This window comes from Arachis ipaensis, chromosome B06 (genome assembly GCF_000816755.2).
Source record: "Arachis ipaensis cultivar K30076 chromosome B06, Araip1.1, whole genome shotgun sequence".
Lineage (NCBI taxonomy): Eukaryota > Viridiplantae > Streptophyta > Magnoliopsida > Fabales > Fabaceae > Arachis > Arachis ipaensis.
Genome location: NC_029790.2, coordinates 67,624,928 through 67,638,905, shown reverse-complemented (window position 1 = coordinate 67,638,905; position 13,978 = coordinate 67,624,928).

Sequence of the window (13,978 nt, the reverse complement as noted above, 5' to 3'; positions counted from 1 at the left end):
TTTTCTTTAGGTGAATGGATCCACCTGCAGAAGTATCCAATGACATCTTAGCTAATTCAGACAGACCATCATAGAATATATCCAGGATGGTCCATTCTGAAAGCATGTCAGAAGGACACTTTTTGGTCAGATGCTTGTATCTCTCCCAAGCTTTATAGAGGGATTCACCTTCCTTCTGTCTGAAGGTTCGAACATCCACTCTAAGCTTACTCAGCTTTTGAGGAGGAAAGAACTTGGCTAAGAAAGCCTTGACCAGCTTATCCCAAGAGTTTAGGCTGTCCTTAGGTTGAGAGTTCAACCATACTCTAGCTCTGTCTCTTACAGCAAACGGGAAAAGCATGAGCCTGTAGACTTCAGGATCTACTCCATTAGTCTTAACAGTATCACATATCTGCAAAAATTCAGTTAAGAACTAAAAAGGATCTTCAGATGGAAGTCCATGAAACTTGCAGTTTTGTTGCATCAGAGAAACTAATTGAGGTTTAAGCTCAAAGTTGTTTGCTCCAATGTTAGGGATGGAGATGCTTCTTCCATGTAAATTGGAATTAGGTGCAGTAAAGTCACCAAGCATCCTCCTTGCATTATTATTATTTTCGGCTGCCATCTCCTCTTCTTGTTCAAAAATTTCTGAAAGGTGCTTGCTGGATTGTTGTAATTTAGCTTCCCTTAGTTTCCTCTTCAGAGTCCTTTCATCTGGATCTGCTTCAACAAGAATATTCTTGTCCTTGCTCTTGCTCATATAAAAAAGAGGGAACAGAAAAATAATAATAATAGGGATCCTTTTTGCCCAGGTATAGAGGTTCCCTTATGTAAGTAGAAGAAGAAAAGAATGTAATGTAAAGAAGGGAAGAAGAGAAAATTCGAACACAGATGGAAGAGGGGGTTCGAATTTTGGGTGAGATGAAGTGTTAGTAGATGAATAAATAAATAGAAGGATATGAGAGAGAGAGAATTTTCGAAAATTATTTTTGAAAAATGGTTAGTGATTTTCGAAAATTAAAAGAAAAAAATTAAAATTGAATTTTGAAACAATTTGTTAATTAAAAAGAATTTTTGAAAAAGAGGGAGATATTTTTGAAAATTAGAGAGAGAGAGAGAGAGAGAGAGAGAGAGAGAGTTAGTTAGGTAGTTTTGAAAAAGATAAGAAACAAACAAAAAGTTAGTTAGTTAGTTAAAAAAGATTTGAAAATCAATTTTGAAAAGATAAGAAGATAAGAAGTTAGAAAAGATATTTTAAAATCAAATTTTTGAAAAAGATAAGATTTTTAAAAAAAATATGATAGAAAGATATGATTAGAATTAGTTTTGAAAAAGATTTGATTTTTTTTTAAAATCACAATTAATGACTTGATTCACAAGTAATCACAAGATATGATTCTAGAACTTAAAGTTTGAATCTTTCTTAACAAGCAAGTAACAAACTTGGAATATTTGAATCAAAACATCAATTGTTGATAATATTTTCGAAAATTTTGAGATAAAATAAAAAAAAATTTTTGAAAAATATTTTTATAATTTTCGAAAATAAAAAAATGAAAAAGATTTGATTTTTGAAAAAGATTTTGAAAAAGATAAGATTTTTAAATTGAAAATTTGATTTGACTCATAAGAAACAACTAAATTTTAAAAATTTTTGAAAAAGTCAATCCAAATTTTCGAAATTTATGAGTGAAAAAGGGAAAGATATTTTTTTTTATTTTTGAATTTTCAATGATGAAAGAGAATAACATGAAAAAGACTCAATGCATGAAAGTTATGGATCAAAACAATGAATGCATGCAAGAATGCTATGAATGTCAAGATGAACACCAAGAACACTTTGAATGTCAAGATGAACACCAAGAACTTATTTTTGAAAATTTTATATGCAAAGAAAATATTCAAGACACCAAACTTAGAAATCTTTCATGTTCAGACACTATGAATGCAAGAATACATATGAAAAACAAGAAAAGACACAAAACAAGAAAACATCAAGATCAAACAAGAAGACTGGCCAGGAACAACTTGAAGATCATGAAGAACACTATGAACGCATGAATTTTCGAAAAATGCAAAATGAATATGCAATTGACACCAAACTTAAAAATTGACTCAAGAATCAAACAAGAAACACAAAATATTTTTGATTTTTATGATTTTATAATTTTTTTTTTATTTTTCGAAAATTATTTGTGAAAAAGAAAAATAAGGATTCCAAAATTTTTAATATGAATTCCAGGAATCTTGCACTCTTAGTCTAAAGCTCCAATCTGAGGGTTAGACATGGATTAATAGCCAGTCAAGCTTTAGCATGTAAATCAGGTGGATCAGGAACAGCAGCAGGTGGATTAGCAACAACTAGCTTGCTCTTGATAATGTTGGGTTGGAAGCCCCAGTCCAAATAAATTTAGACATAGCTTTACAGCCAGCCAGGCTTCACATGCATCATGAAACTCTAGAATTTATTCTTAAAAATTCTGAAGAACATAATAAAAATTTTTGAAAAGAATTTTTATTTTTTTCGAAAATAAAGGAGAAATTTTTTTGAAGATTTTTGAAAAATTTTTTGAAAATAAAACAAAAAGAAAATTACCTAATCTGAGCAACAAGATGAACCGTCAGTTCTCCAAACTCGAACAATCCCCGACAACGGCACCAAATACTTGGTATGCGAAATTGTTACTCTGAGGTTGTAAAATTTGTTGTTCGTTCTCTCCCCGGCAACGGCGCCAAAAACTTGGTATGCGAAATTGTTACTCTAGGGTTGTAAAATTTGTTGTTCGTTCTTTCCCTGGCAATGGCGCCAATAACTGGTACACAATACCATGGTCCAAACATAGCTTTACAACTTCGCACAACTAACCAACAAGTGCACTGGGTCGTCCAAGTAATAAAACCTTACGTGAGTAAGGGTCGATCCCATGGAGATTGTTGGTATGAAGCAAGCTATGGTCATCTTGTTAATCTCAGTCAGGCGGATATCAAATAGTTATGGAGTTTTCGAAAATAAATAATAAATAAATAGAAAATAAAGATAGAAATACTTATGTAATTCATTGGTGAGAATTTCAGATAAGCGAATAGAGATGCCTTCGTTCTTCTGAACTTCTACTTTCCCGCTGTCTTCATCCAATCAGTCTTACTCCTTTCCATGGCTAGCTTTATGTAAGGGCATCACCGTTGTCAATGGCTACATCTCATCCTCTCTGTGAAAATGGTCCGAGTTCCTCTGAACCTCTGCTTTCATGCTGTCTTCATCCAATCAGTCTTACTCCTTTCCATGGCTGGCTTTACGTAAGGGCATCACCGTTCTCAATGGCTACATCCCATCCTCTTGTGAAAAAGGTCCAAATGCTCTGTCACAGCACGGCTAATCATCTGAGGTTCTCGATCATACTGGAATAGGATTCACCCTCCTTTTGCGTCTGTCACTACGTCCAGCACTCGCGAGTTTGAAGTTCGTCACAGTCACTCAATCCCTGAATCCTACTCGGAATACCACATACAAGGTTTAGACTTTCCGGATTCTCATGAATGCCGCCATCAATCTAGCTTATACCACGAAGATTCTGATTAAGAGATCCAAGAGATATTCATTCAATCTAAGGTGGAACGGATGTGGTTGTTAGGCTTGCGTTTGTAAGGGAATGATGATGATTGTCACGTTCATCACATTCATATTGAAGTGCGAATGAATATCTTAGAAGCAGAATAAGTTGAATTGAATAGAGAAACAGAAGTACTTTGCATTAATTCATGAGGAACAGCAGAGCTCCACACCTTAATCTATGGAGTGTACAAACTCTACCGTTGAAAATACATAAGTGAAAGGTTCAGGCATGGCCGAGAGGCCAGCCCCCATGTATAAGGAAAAACGTTCCTTAGACATGGGGTTTAAGTTGAATTGAATAGAGAAATAGTAGTACTTTGCATTAATTCATGAGGAACAGCAGAGCTCCACACCTTAATCTATGGAGTGTAGAAACTCTACCGTTGAAAATACATAAGTGAAAGGTTTAGGCATGGCCGAGAGGCTAGCCCCCATGTCTAAGGAAAAACGTTCTAAAGATGATTCCAAAGATTCAAAATACAATAGTAAAAAGTCCTATTTATACTAAACTAGCTACTAGGGTTTACAGAAGTAAGTAATTGATGTATAAATCCACTTCCGGGGCCCACTTGGTGTGTGCTTGGGCTGAGGTTGAATGTTACACGTGCAGAGGCTTCTTTTAGAGTTGAACGCCAAGTTGTAACGTGTTTTTGGCGTTCAACTCTGGTTCGTGACGTGTTTCTGGCGTTTAACTCTAGACTGCAGCATAGAACTGGCGTTCAACGCCCTTTTGCATCATCTAAACTAGGCCAAAGTGTGGACTATTATATATTTCTGGAAAGCCCTGGATATCTACTTTCCAACGCAATTGGAAGCGTGCCATTTTGAGTTGTGTAGCTCCAGAATATCCACTTTGAGTGCAGGGAGGTCAGAATCCAACAGCATCAGCAGTCCTTCTTCAACCTCTGAATCTGATTTTTGCTCAAGTCCCTCAATTTCAGCCAGAAAATACCTGAAATCACAGAAAAACACACAAACTCATAGTAAAGTCCAGAAATGTGAATTTAACATAAAAACTAATAAAAATATCTCTAAAAGTAACTAGATCCTACTAAAAATATGCTAAAAACAATGCCAAAAAGCGTATAAATTATCCGCTCATCAAGGAGCAACAAAGGAAAGGAAGAGACATAGAGGAGCTCAAGCACTCCATAAGATCTTCAAGTGGAAGAACTAGCCGCCATCACTAAGGTGGACCTGTTCTTTAATTTCCTTGTTCTTATTTTTCTGTTTTTCGGTTCTTATGCTTTATGTTTTGTCTATGTTTGTGTCTTTATTACATGATCATTAGTGTCTACTGTCTATTTCTTAAAGCTATGAATAATTCCATGAATCCTTCACCTTTCTTAAATGAAAAATATTTTCTGAAAAAGAAAAAGAAGTACATGAATTTCGAATTCTCTATTGAAATTAGTTTAATTATTTTGATGTGGTGGCAATACTTTTTGATTTTTGAATGAATGCTTAAATAGTGCATATTTTTTATAGTGAAGTTTATGAATGTTAAAATTGTTGGCTCTTGAAAGAATAATGAAAAAAGAGAAATGTTATTGATAATCTGAAAAATCATATAATTGATTCTTGAAGAAAGAAAAAGCAGTGAAACATAAAGCTTGCAGAAAAAAAAGAGGCAAAAAAAAAGAAAGAAAAAGAAAAAGCAAGCAGAAAAAGACAATAACCCTTTAAACTAAAAGCCAAGGGTAAAAAGGATCCAAGGCTTTGAGCATTAATGGATAGGAGGGCCCAAAGAAATAAAATCCTGGCCTAAGAGGCTAAATCAAGTTGTCCCTAACCATGTGCTTGTGGCATAAAGGTGTCAAGTAAAAAGCTTGAGACTGAGCGGTTAAAGTCGTGATCCAAAGCAAAAAGAGTGTGCTTAAGAGCTTTAGGCACCTCTAACTGGGGACTCTAGCAAAGCTGAGTCACAATCTGAAAAGGTTCACCCAGTTATGTGTCTGTGGCATTTATGTATCCGGTGGTAATACTGGAAAACAAAATGCTTAGGGTCACGGCCAAGACTCATAAAGTAGCTGTGTTCAAGAACCAACATACTGAACTAGGAGAATTAATAACACTATCTGAATTCTGAGTTCCTATGGATACCAATCATTCTGAACTTCAAAGGATAAAGTGAGATGCCAAAACTGTTCAAAAGCAAAAAGCTACTAGTCCCGCTCATCTAATTGAAACTAATCTTCTTTGATAAATTTGGAATTTATTGTATTTGCTCTTCTTTTTATCCTATTTTGATTTTAGTTGCTTGGGGACAAGCAACAATTTAAGTTTGGTGTTGTGATAAGTGGATAATTTATACCCTTTTTGGCATTGTTTTTACATAGTTTTTAGTATGTTTTAGTTACTTTTTATTATATTTTTATTAGTTTTTACTTAAAAATCACATTTCTAGACTTTACTATGAGTTTGTGTGTTCTTCTGTAATTTCAGGTATTTTCTGGCTGAAATTGCGGGACCTGAGCAAAAATCTGATTCAGAGGCTGAAAAAGGACTACAGATGCTGTTGGATTCTGACCCTCCTGCACTTGAAGTAGATTTTCTGGAGCTAGAAAGACCAATTAGCGCGCTCTTAATTGCGTTGGAAAGTAGACATCTTGGGCTTTCCATCAATATATAATAGGCCATACTTTGCCAGAGATTTGATGGCCCAAACTGGCGCTCAAAGCCAGCCTAAAACTTCCTGGCATAAAACGCCCAAACTGGCACCAGAATTGGAGTTAAACGCCCAAACTAGCACACAAGCTGGCGTTTAACTCCAAGAACAGCCTATGCACGAAAAAACTTCAATGCTCAGCCCAAGCACACACCAAGTGGGCCCCGGAAGTGGATTTCTGCACTATCTGCACTTAGTTACTCATTTTCTGTAAACCTAAGTTACTAGTTTAGTATAAATAGCACTTTTTACTATTGTATTTAGAATTTACAATCTTTGATCACTTTTGATCTCTGGACGTTTAGTTCTTAGACATTTTGATGCTGGCCATTCAGCCATGCCTAGACTATTTTCACTTATGTATTTTCTACGGTGGAGTTTTTACACCTTATAGATTAAGGTGTGGAGCTCTGCTGTTCTTCATGAATTAATGCAAGTACTATTGTCTTTCCTTCAATTCACGCCTACTTTTTCTCTAAGATACTCACTCGTACTTCAATCTGGAGAATGATATGATCCGTGACACTCATCATTATTCTCAATTCTATGAATGTGTGCCTGACAACCACTTCCATTCTATCTGAGCTCAACATAGTCATTGGGTGACAGCTTGAGTGCGTATCGCTTGGATATCTAATACACAGACCGAGTCCTTGAGATTAGTATCTTTGTGGTATAGGCTAGAATCATTGACAGCATTCTTGGGATCCGGAAAGTCTAAACCTTGTCTGTGGTATTCCGAGTAGGATCTAGGAAGGGATGATTGTGACGAGCTTCAAACCTGCGAATGTTGGGTGTAGTGATAGTGTGCAAAAGGATCAATGGATTCTATTCCGACGCTAGCGGAAACCGACAGATGATTAGCCATGCGGTGGCTGTGCCTGGTATTTTTCATCCGAGACGAGAAATCCGACAGTTGATTAGCCGTGCAGAAATCGTAGAGGACCATTTTTACTGAGAGGATCTTAGAGCTTGCCATGGAAGGGAGCACGCATGATTGGAATAAAGCAGTAGGAAAGCATAGGTTCAGACGCAACAAAGCATCTCCAGACTCTTATCTGAAATCTCCACCAATGAATCACATAAGTACTTTATTTTATTTTATGTTTTATTTATCTTTTAATTATCAAAACCTCATAACCATTTGAATCTTCCTGACTGAGATTTACAAGATGACCATAGCTTGCTTCAAGCCGACAATCTCCGTGGGATCGACCCTTACTCAGCATATATATATATATATATATATATATATATATGCAAACCTAGATAAATGCAACTAGAAATTCTAAAATAACTAGTAATAAAAGAAAATGAAACGTGAAAGTGTTGGAGTTAGAAATTTGTCACCCAAAATGGCCGATCGGTCGGACGACCTCCCCACACTTAAAAGTTTGCACCGTCCTCAGTGTATTCAAAGATAAGTAAGGGGGTATGGTGACTTTCTAGATTGCCACCTTCAGTTGGTGGATCAATCGGTTGTTACATGGTCTTTCTTCCTCCGCTTCCCTTTTGCTCATGGTGCGTCTGTTATGAAAAATAGAAAATAATACCATAAGATAATGAAATACAAAAGCATGGAAGCATATATTGTTGGAATGAGGTAATGAGCACTAGAATGAAATGAGTGAATTCGTTTGTGACATTGATGAAATTAGGTGTGTGAATTCTAAGTTTGGGCGCAGTTTAGAACTCACACGCTAGCATTTAAAAGAGGCATGCACTCCACTCGTCTAGTGGGCTTGAGATGCTTCAAAGAAAACTTGTAAGTGAAAATAAACAAACAAGTAGTGGAGAAGCATAAAAGCATTCAAGCAAAAATCAAACAAATGTGAAATGGATAATGAATGGGCATAGATTGATGTGCAAGGAAACTTAATGAACAGAATAAAATATGAAACTTACACACCAATCAATGACACATATGTAAGTTTGTTTGCATCACCTAATTGACATAGAAAGTTGAGGGCATGGATGCTATGGAACTTAGGAAAAAGAGATAGAAGTTGAAATCCATCATATAGCAAGCATAGTCCACAAAGCTTAGAAAGATAAAAAATATGTCACTAGGTAAGCTTATGATCCAATTCAACAATTCCAAAATCTCAATGCATAAAAAAGGTGACGTAAATAAAGATGAATCACAAACAAGCATCACCTAACAAAAAAATGCATAGATTAGAACCAAATTGCGTAACTATGGATGATGAATGCATGGTGGCCAAAACATACAATTCAAAAGAGTTAAGATGCTTGAAGGCAATTTACAAGTACTTGGTATATGAAAATGTTAAGCATGAAGAACTCAAAACCAAGTAACCAAATACAACCTCAATGAAGAAATCCAACAATGAACATTAATAACACAAGGACAGCAGAATAAATCATTTGTCCAACACTTAGCACGAAAAATGAAAAATTAAATAAAAAGTAAACTAACTACATAGCTAACTAATTAACTAACTAATGGTTCATAGTGGTAAGTGGTGCTGGTGGATAATAGGTGGAAGAAAGAAAGAGGAAAAGAAGAGAAAGGAAATGGAAAGAAGAAAAGGAATGGGATATGTGAAGTAGGGGCACCCACGCGTAAGCGTGGGGGTGGTGAAGATGGTGCGCTGCGTACGCGTCGAGGAGACGTACGCGTGATGGTCAGGTGCGATGCGTACGCGTGGGTCACGCGTACGCATGGGTGGAAATTGTGCTAGAGGCACAATTCCAGCACCAAACGCGCACAACTCTCGGGTTTTTGTATGGATGCTACGGCATCAGGGTGTCACATGTACATGTGGGCGGTTGGAATTCTGGGGTTACGCGTATGCATGGGTCATGCGTACAAGTGGCTGGGTGCTCTGTTTTTCAAAATTTTCTAAGTTCTAGCACCAAACCAAGAATTCTAAACATCCAAACAGCTACCAAAACACCATCAAACCTTATTTAACATAGAAGACTACCAAACAAACTCAACAAACTACACAAAACAAGAAATTAACCTAATTTTACCAATATTTACAAAAGAGAAAAATCAAAATTGTTTCAATGGTGGGCTGTCTCCCACCTAGTACTTTTATTTATTGTCCTTAAGTTGGACTTGTGGGAAGCTCTCATCAAGGTGGCTTGTGCTTTTATTCATCTTGAAACGTCCACCAATGCTTGGACTTCCAATAAGGTCCATTCATCAAAATTAAGATTACCAAGCTTTGATGGAGTTCTTCACAAACTAAGGGCTCCCAAAACTGATCCTCATGTATTCCCGGCTCCAAAATCTTGTTTCTACACCCATCTTCTAATTGATAATCATTATTCCACGTGGGTGGTATGCAAGATGGATTCTCAATAAAGCCTTCAAACAACTTCCTAGACCCAAGCAATGTAGCATGACTCCAACCTTTGCAGTTCAACCTTGACCTCTCAACCACAATGAACTTTGAATATTGTTTCCAACCACTAACCCTCTATCTTTTTCTCTTAAAGCCACAAAGAGCTCTGTTCACACCTTGGGCCGAGCTATCCGACGCGAGATGTTCAGTGACAAAGCGACCGACCTCTTCAGGTCAGGCTATCCGACCTCTTCTCAAAGAGGTCGGCCAAATCGACAGCAAAGCCCAATAAAGGGCCCAAATAGAGGAACACGACCCAAATCCACAGGCCGTCCAAGCCTATAAAGATAAGGGCGGTTCCCTTGAAGATAAGCTGACCTCAACTCAAAGATAAAGATAAGATAAGATAACTAACTTATCTTATCTAGAAAGGTCACTCTACAACCACTATAAATACACTGGAGCACCCAGGTATAACTCATACTCTTATTCTACTAAAAACCTGCTTAATACCCGTGCTAACTTAAGCATTGGAGTCTCTTGCAGGTACCCCCACCCTCCGTTGACCAAGGATCAGAAGTGCAGCCAGTCCAACAAGTCAGACACAACAGCCCCGGCCGCCACCAGCTAGCCAGACACGTCATCTTCGACCAGTACAGAAGATCTCATCCGAGATCGGTCTACAGTTTCAGGTAACCCTTGAAACATTGGCGCCGTTGCCGGGGAACCTGGAAGTCATCTCATCCCATGGCGGACAACCATGACAACGACCACAATTCAGATCTAGAGGACAGAATGTCACACAAAAACGCGGACGCTACACCAAAAGATACTGCAGAATCTAACAGAGACAAAAACTCATCAAATCCAGGAGTAATAGAAGCACCTCAAAATCGTTTAAAACAACTTGAAAAAGAAAGCCAGCATCAACGAGAAGTTGGCAAGGATCTACAAAGAGAGGTAAGGCGACGTCGAGAGCTAGAAGATAAAATCCTACAACTCGAAGCCGATCTCAAAGCAAAGGCTACCCGGACCACCCCTGAGGACAATTCACGCAAAGATCAAGATCCATTCACTAGGGACATCATGAAAACTAAAATTCCTAAGGACTTCAAACTCCCGGATATGACGCTGTATGATGGCACTACAGATCCCAACCATCACCTCAGCAACTTCAGAAGCAGAATGTACCTCACCGACGCCTCGGACGCGGTTTACTGCAAAGCTTTTCCAACGACCCTCACAAAGACAGCAATTAGATGGTTCGACAACTTACCTCCTAAGTCCATCTCAAGCTTTAACGACCTAGCCAAAAAATTCCTGGCCAGATTCTCCATCCAAAAAGACAAGGCCAAGCACGCCCCCAGTCTACTAGGAATCAGGCAAGGAGATAGGGAAAGTCTTTGCAATTACATGAGAGATTCAACAAAACAGGCCTTGACATACAAAGCTTGCCAACAGAGGCTGCCATCATGGGCCTCATCAATGGCCTACGAGAGGGACCTTTCAGCCAAACTATATCGAAGAAATATCCCACATCTATGGATGAGGTGCAGGAGCGAGTGGAAAAATATATCAACATGGAAGAAAACTCTCAGTTGGGAGAAACTTCAAAATCCGGATTCTCCTACCGAGACAAAGATAAAGAATCCAAAAAGAAGGAAGATCGACAAAGGGAGAAAATTAAAAAATATCATAATTACACCCCTCTTAGGGTATCCCTGGTAGATGTCTACAAAGAAGTCTGCCATACGGAAAAGATACCCCCAGCTCGACCACTAAAAGGCAAAGGAGGAGGAGGAAATCGGAACGAATACTGTAAATATCACCGAGTCCGAGGACATTCCACCAACGAATGCTTTGACTGGAAAAACATCATAGAAAAATTAGTAAGAGAAGGAAAACTAGATCGGTTTCTGGCCACCCGAGATGATGATCAAAGAAAGAGAAGAAGGGATGAAGATGTCGGATGAGTCGAGCGATCACCTCGTACGCCAGAAAGACATGTCCATATGATACACGGAGGATTTGCAGGAGGAGGAAACTCCAAATCATCCCGCAAAAGATATCTCAAAGAAGTATATCATGTCGAAGGAAAGGAGGAAGCTCCCGACATCCCTGCAATCACATTCACCAAAGAAGATGCAACCGGTATCATCTCAGGACACGACGACCCCATGGTCATCACCATCATACTGGCAAACGCCAATCTCCACCGCATATTAATAGACGAAGGGAGCTCCACCGACATCTTATTCAAAACTGCCTTCGACACGCTAGGCTTAGAAGAAAATGAGCTTAGAGCATACCCTAACAGCCTGTTCAGACTGGGAGATACCCCAGTACAACCGCTAGGATACGTGTCACTACATACAACCTTCAGAAAAGGGAACCAATCCAGAACACTCAAGATAGACTACATCGTGGTCAACGTAAGTTCAGCCTACAATGCCCTAATAGGTCGGACAACACTAAATCAACTCGGCACAATAGTCTCAACTCCACATCTATGCATGAAATTCCTAACTATAGAAGGGATAGCTACAATAAAAGCAGATCAAAAGATGGCACGCCGCTGTTATAACGAAAGTCTAAACCTCAGAGGCAGAGGATAAGAGTTCCATACAATTGAGCTTGGTGGAGTTCAAAGACAAGAAGAACTCCATCCACAGCCCGAAAGAGAAATAGAGAAAGTTCAGATCGGAAATACCTCAGACAAAACAACTAATATTGGCACGATCCTGAAGGGAGACACAAAAGAATTACTAGTACAGTTTATACGAGATAATGTCGATCTCTTCGCATGGAAAGCTGCAGACATGCCAGGCATAGACCCCAAGCTAATGAGTCACAAGTTGGCAGTCTATCCAGGATCTCGGCCGGTACAATAGAGACGAAGAAAACTTGGGCCAGAACGATCCCAAGCTGTGGAAGAACAGGTACAAGCACTACTGGAGGCAGGATTCATAAGAGAAGTCAAGTACCCACTATGGCTAGCTAACTTCGTCTTGGTGAAAAAATCAAATGGGAAATGGCGAATGTGCACCGACTACACCAATCTCAACAAATCCTGCCCAAAAGATCCTTACCCACTCCCAAGTATCGACGCTCTGGTAGATGCTTCATCCGGATATAGATACCTCTCATTTATGGATGCATATTCCGGATACAACAAAATCCCCATGTATCCACCAGATTAAGAAAAGACCTCGTTTTTAATGCCAAAAGCAAATTACTGCTACATTGTGATGCCTTTCGGTCTCAAAAATGCGGGAGCTACGTATCAAAGTCTAATGAATAAAGTCTTTTCAGATCATATCGGAAAAATCATGGAAGTCTACGTGGACGACATGTTAATAAAGACACAAAGCGAAGAGACATTATTGTCTTGAAGCAAATCCAGACAAATGCCAGGCTATACTCAACATGAAGAGCCCGACTTGTGTCAGAAAGGTACAACAACTCAACGGGAGATTGGCAGTCTTATCCAGATTCTTAGCAGGATCAGCAATAAGATCTCTCCCCTTCTATGCCACTTTAAGGAAAGGAAAGAAGTTCGAATGGACAATGGAATGCGAGCAAGCCTTCCAGGATTTCAAAAATTTCCTGGGACGACCACCTATCCTAACTCAACCATGAGAGGAAGAACCACTCGTATTATACCTTGCGGTAGGAAGTCAGGCAGTAAGCTCAGCACTGGTTCGAGAGGACGACAAAGGGCAACAACCTGTATACTTCATTAGTAAAGTGCTGCAGGGATCCGAGCTGAACTACCAAAAAATAGAAAAGTTTGCCTACACTCTCATACTGACATCTCGACGACTTCGCCCGTAATTCCAGGCTGACACCATTAAGGTTCGGACTGACCAGCCAATAAAAGCGATACTGCAGAAAACAGATTTAGCAGACAGAATTTTACAATGGGTAGTCGAGTTATCCGAGTTCGACCTCCAATATGAAGCTCGGACAGCCATCAAATCACAATACATGGCCGACTTCATTGCTGAATTCACAGATACCCTGGAAACTCCCACAGAATAGAATCTCTACGTGGACGGGTCTTCAAATAAGACTGGAAGCGGCGCAGGTGTGATAATAGAAAGCAACCAAGGAACCCAAGTTGAGCTTTCCCTCAAATTTGGGTTTCCAGCCTCAAACAACCATACAAAATATGAAGGGTTACTAGCTGGTTTGAAGCTGGCTAAGGAGGTTGGAGCTAAAAAACTCAACATCTTCAGCGATTCACAAGTAGTCACCTCACAAATAACAGGGAGCTACCAAGCCAAAGATCCCACCATGAAAAAGTATTTGGATAAAACCAAGGAACGGCTCGGACAACTCAGGGAATATAAGATCTGCCACATACCCCGCGAACAAAATGCTCGAGCTGATGCACTCTCA